General features: G+C 52.5%; 1 pseudogene; it reads left to right on the top strand.

The window, feature by feature from the left end:
• Positions 1-4,868: 4,868 nt before the first annotated feature.
• On the top strand, positions 4,869-5,402 carry LOC148775391 (deoxyuridine 5'-triphosphate nucleotidohydrolase, mitochondrial pseudogene; annotated as a pseudogene).
• Positions 5,403-5,608: the final 206 nt, after the last annotated feature.

Below are 5,608 nucleotides of genomic sequence, written 5' to 3'. Positions count from 1 at the left end.
TGTAGAGGGAAATCGGAGACCCTTGATAGCCACTGTCACTCACAGGGATGAGGATGAAGACCTGTTGTGACCTCTCACCTTAGGCTCTCCAGATACTCTGGTGGTATCAATAGAGCCCTGGGGACCCAGCCACACTTCTGTCCACTCTCAAGAGCAACCCCAGGAGGTAGGTGTCCTCATCCCCATTTGACAGATGAGAAAACTGAGGCTCAGAGAGAGGAAGAAGGTGACTTGAGGTCACACAGCCCTATTGTGCTTTGACCCTGGTCACACGATGGGTGCACCTCACCCCCCTCCCCAGGGACAACAACTCTGTCCTGGCAGCTCTGGCCCCACGCCCAGTCTGGAAGCCCGCTCAGGGGTGCGGCTGTCTCCCTGTGAACAAGACTATTTTTAGTGTCGGCAGCAGGGGCCAGGGGCCAAAGCCAGGAGTGACAATGGGGGGAAGGGGGTGGGGCTGCTGGTGGCCACCCCCGCACCCAGCAGCCGCCCCATTTCCTCGAGGAACCAGGCTGTGCACAATACAAGGAAAGCCGAGTGGGGAGCGGCTGGGGGCTCCTGTGGGGGGGCTGACCCGGCCCATCAGGGCAGCTGGGGGACTGGAGGAGGCCTCTGGACCAGGGGGAAATGGACCGTTAGTCCAGCTGCCTGGCCTGGGCAGAGAAGATCTCTCCCGCTTTATACACACACACGCGCACACACACACACACTCATTCTCTCTCACACTCAGGCTCATTCTGTGCTTCTCTCTCTCACATGTACTCACCCATGCACACGGACACACGTGCGCATGCACACACACACACATATACACACACAGGTCTTTTCCTAACTCCTACAGTTTCACCTCCAGGCTCAGAGGCAGAGAACTGGGGACTCAATGAGGTGATTCTCACAAAGGAGCTGATCCTCCCCAACCAGGAGCTGATCTGGGGTCCAGGTGAGAAATGCCATCGTGAGCACCCCAGACATTCTGCCAGGCTGTAGCTTCTTGGGGACGGGTGTCCCTGCTGGGGAGGGTCCTAGGCTGGGGCTCCCAGTCAAGGGGGAGCTGTGTGACAGGAGCAGGAAGGTGGCTCCCTCCAGTCTGGCAGCAAGGGCTCCTTCCTTGGCCTCTACATGGGGGGCTCAAGTCCTGCTGGGCAAGGTCCCTGAACCGAATTTGATGTCTGAGGTTCTCACGAGTCCTCCCATGGCTCAGGGCAAGAGACTGTGTCTCTGGTTCCCTGCCCCTGCACTGCCATCTGTCCCACCTCCACACCCTGGCTTATGCCATGCCCCTGCCGGGAGTGCCCTCCTGGTCTCCCCATTCTCCTACCACCATTAAAGCTCTGAGAGCAAAGACAGCGACATTCTTGTCTGCCACCATCACCTCTCCAGAACCAAGTACAGTGCCAGGCACATAGTTGGGGTGCAATAAGCACCTGTCGAACAAAATCCTTGCCTCTTGCTGGTGGCCTCCTCTCCCCTCCAAGGACAGAGTTATCTCACTGTACCTTCTCCACTGCCCAGTGAGGCAGACACATTCATCCCCACCTCGGGGAGGAGAAAACTGAAACTAGGAGGGGAGGCAGCTTACTGAAGATCACAAGACAGACAGTAGCCTAGGCCAGACTCAGTCTAGACCTGGGACCCCAGGCCATGTCCTCACAAGCCCACACCTGCCCCTGGCCATCAGCTCTCAACCTGAAATTGATGTGGTCTAAGTGCCATCACAATCCAGCTGCCAGATGAAAGTGACGGTGGGACAGGGGAGATGGGATGGAGTTCCAGATGTATGTTAGAGATGGGACCAACAGGACAAGAAGCAGGGGTGAGGTGGGAGGAGTCAAGGAGGTCCCTCCTTGGTGTTGGGCCTGAGCAGCGGCATGAAGGGTGGCCCTTTATTGACAGAGAGAATTGCAGAAGCAACAGTGGTGGGCACGTTGATGGGCAGATATCAGCATCTAGAGCTCAGGGGAGAGCCTGGATCCACATGTTAGATTTTTTTTTTTTTGGCTGTCCCTCAGTTTGTGGGATCTTAGTTCCCTGAGCAGGGATTTAGCCTATGCCCCTGGTAGTGAAAGCACACAGTCCTAACCACAGGACCACCAGGGAATTGCCTACATGTTAGATCTACCTTTAAGAGTCATCAGGGCATGGGTAGGCTAAAGTCACAGGGCTGGGTGACATCCCCTGGGAGTGAGTCCACAGAGGAGAGAAGATGGCAGAATTTTACTAACAGAGTAATCAATGCTGGCGTGAGTGAGGTTCCTTTGCCCCAAGATTTCAGGTCTTTGTTCAAATGTCACTTCAGAGAGGCCCTCCCGGACTACCCTCATAAAACAGCTCTGCTCACCTCTCGGGCTTTATAGCCTGACCTGATATTATCGTACACTGATTTGTTTCCTGTGTTTTGTCTGTCTCCTCGTGAGACTGGGGGCTCCTTGAATTGGAACTTAGTGTCTCCTCAGAGGGACTTAGTTTCCTGCTAGGAGCCCAGACTGGCACACGGTGAGCCCTTCATAGGTATTTGTTGAATGAATGAATGCCCTGGACAGTGCCCATCTGGTCACTCAGCTGAGCTCAGAGTGTGTGAGCCACTGAGGGCAGGGACTCCGGGCTCACCTTGGTGGCACCAGCATTGTGCAGCACAGGCGTGAAAGGGGTATCTGCTGAGGGTCCCTCCGCAGGGTCCCATCTGTGGAGTCTGGAGTGGCAGGGGTCCAGAACCCTGGGCCAAGGGCCTGGCCTGTCCCCAGCCCACCCCTTCCACTCTCCCCTGAGACTCCAGACTCGGCTTCCTCCCTTGCAGCTGTATCTTCCGCCTCCCAGCCTCTTCCTTTCCTCCTCATCTGGGCCCCTAGTTACATCTCCTTAGGACTTTATCTTCCCTTCAGCTGCTCTGGAGGGACAGAGACCTTCCCTGCATCCTTTTCTTCCCTGCCTCCCTGGCCTGCGCCCTAAAGCCTCCCCCTCAGGCTCAGTGCCCCAGGCATCCTCTCTTCTCCCCTCCAGCCACTTCCAGGGGGCACAGTGGGGCACAAGGCCAGGCAGGAGTGGCCAGAGGAGCCTCAGGTCCTTCCAGATGCCTCTGAGCCTCCAACTTGCTGTGGGTCCCTCCACTCAAAAGGCCAGCTCGGGAACTCAGCTGTCTGTGCTCCAGCCCCTACTCGGCCACTTGTTATCTGTGTAGTTTTAGGCAAGTCACTAACTCTCCTGTGCCTCATTCTTCTCAGGTGAAAAATGAGGGTCGAGACACCCACCTACTTCACCTGGAAGAGTAAAATATGAAGCCTGCCAGGCCTTTAACAGAATGCTTGACACAGAGAGTCTGTCTTCACACGAGGTCGTGATGCCACTGCGTGGAAGTCTTTGTAAACTGCAAAGCCCTAAGTGACCCTTGGCTGTGTATTTGCGCCATGTTTCTGACCCAACAAACCCAAAACTCTGAAGGAGGACCTCCGAGTGGCCAATAATCTATCCCAGATGTTCTCTACCATCATTATCCTTATCAGTACATGATCAATAACCTCCTCAGGCTTTAGAAAGGCCACAGACAAGGGTTGAGGTCCCAGAGAACAGCCTAGAATAGCACCCCTCGAGCTAAGCCCACTGTCCCTGGAGGCCTCACAATAATCTGAAAACAGGGAAGAGTCATTATTATTCCATTTTACAGATCTGGATACTGGAGCTCTGAGAACTTCCAGCTGCCTGACCCCAAAGCCCAGGCTCTATTGCTGTCCCCAGCTGACTGACTGGAGTCCCGGCCCAGAAGTCCACACCTGCGCTCAACTTGGGGACTCCTTTGAGCTCCCCCACACTCCTGCCCAGCAGCTTCTGCCTCCCATTTTCACCGGGTACTTGCCTGTCCTTCCAGGATCCTTATGCCAGTCAGCCCGGGAAAATGCTAAGAAGCTTCAGTCATGTCCTACTCTTTGCGACCCCATGGACTGTAGCCCGCCAGGCTCCTCTGTCCGTGGGATTTCCCAGGCAAGTATACTGGAGTGGGTCGTCATTTCTTACTTCAGGGGATCTTTCCAACCCAAGGATAGAACCTGCATCTCTTGTATCTCCTGCATTGGCAGACGGGTTTTTTTTTTATCACTAGCGCCACCTGGAAAGACAAGGAAGAGCCAGCAACAAATCAACTGCTCTTTCCCCCTGGATTCCAGAACAAGAGAAGCTGGTGTCACTGTGAGCCTGGAGGCCCCAGGCCTAGATTTGCCTGTCAGTATTACCAACAGCCCCCACATGGAAGGGGCTCTTCTTCCCATAATACAGTTTGACTCGGAGGAGTTAGGTGAACAACTTGCCTAAGGTCACTTAGCTAAAGAGGCTGTGAGCCAGAGTTGAAACTCAGGTCTGCCGGTTTCCAAAAGGCTTGCTGCCAGCCATCAAAGAGTTGAGTGACATTGAGTGACTTCTTTCCCGACTCTAGTCCTTAAATGCAGATAGCAACATGTCGTTTGTTGAGTTGCGAGAATTAAGTGGAAGGGTTTATAAAGTGCCCAGAACAGCACTGTGCACGAGAGTGTGGTATTGCTGAAGGACCGGGGGCGCTGAGGTCAGGCCAATCTAAGGTCAAGACCCAGCTTCACTTTTGCTCATGGAGACAAATGTTGTATCTCTCTGCGCCTCAACAGACTCATCTGGAATACAGGGATGATCAACCGCTCTTATAAAGATGGTCCCCAAAGATTAGTTTTTTAAAACTTAAAGACACAACTCTCATACAATAAAAAGTAAGTGTGTGCCAAGGGGTTCCCTGGTGGTCCAGTGTTTAAGAATCCATCTTGTACTGCAGGGGTTGTGGATTTGATCCCTGGTCAGGGAATTAAGATCCCACATGCTGGGGGCATCTAAACCCGAGCCCCACACTACTGAGCATGCACACCACTGCTAGAGAGTCGGTGCGCTGCAGTGAGGATCCCGAATGACACAACTGAGATCCTGTGCAGGCAAATAAATAATTTTCTTTTTAAGTGATTATCCTCCCTGCTCTCTCTTGAGCCCACATTCTGCCCAATCGTGTCTTGCTCTCAAGAGGCATAAGTCATCTCCCCCAGCAAGGCCGCCCAGGTTATGGAGGAGGCGGCATGCGGTTCCTCTTTGCTCGGCTCTCAGAGCATGTCATGGCCCTGATCATGGCCTGAAATTCAGCCAGCCTTTCCTTCTGGATGCTTTGGGAGAGTAGCTCCATGTTCTGGCTTGACTGTAAAACACTTCATAGATGTAGGAGCTGGTGTCATAGATGAAGAGCATAGAGGAAATGTTGGTGTTGTACTGTTATTTTGGCCAAGAAAAGTTTGAAGTCAAAAAGGGTGATAGAACTGCACAGCTCATTTTACACAGAAATAGAGAAAGTTCAAGTTTTAGATGACACTGAAAGGGGTTCAGGAAGTTTTGCTTCCTGGAAATAATTAAAATTTATGCCAAGAACAGAAAATGAGAAAAGGTACTTTTTCCTTGAAAATAAAGACTTTGTTTAAAAGAGTAAGCACGTGCTAAAATTATCTGTAATTCATTAGCATTTAACCAATCAGCAGGGCTATTAAGCTGGTTCAAAGAGTATAAGAAAGTTTATAATCAATGAAAGACAAAATGCTGAAAAAATGATTGCAGAGTG

Source organism: Moschus berezovskii, chromosome 15 (assembly GCF_049115385.1).
Source record: "Moschus berezovskii isolate FMDL1 chromosome 15, NW_MosBer_1.0, whole genome shotgun sequence".
NCBI lineage: Eukaryota > Metazoa > Chordata > Mammalia > Artiodactyla > Moschidae > Moschus > Moschus berezovskii.
The sequence above is the reverse complement of the archived record's forward strand: the minus strand, read 5'-3'. Positions and strand labels throughout refer to the sequence as shown.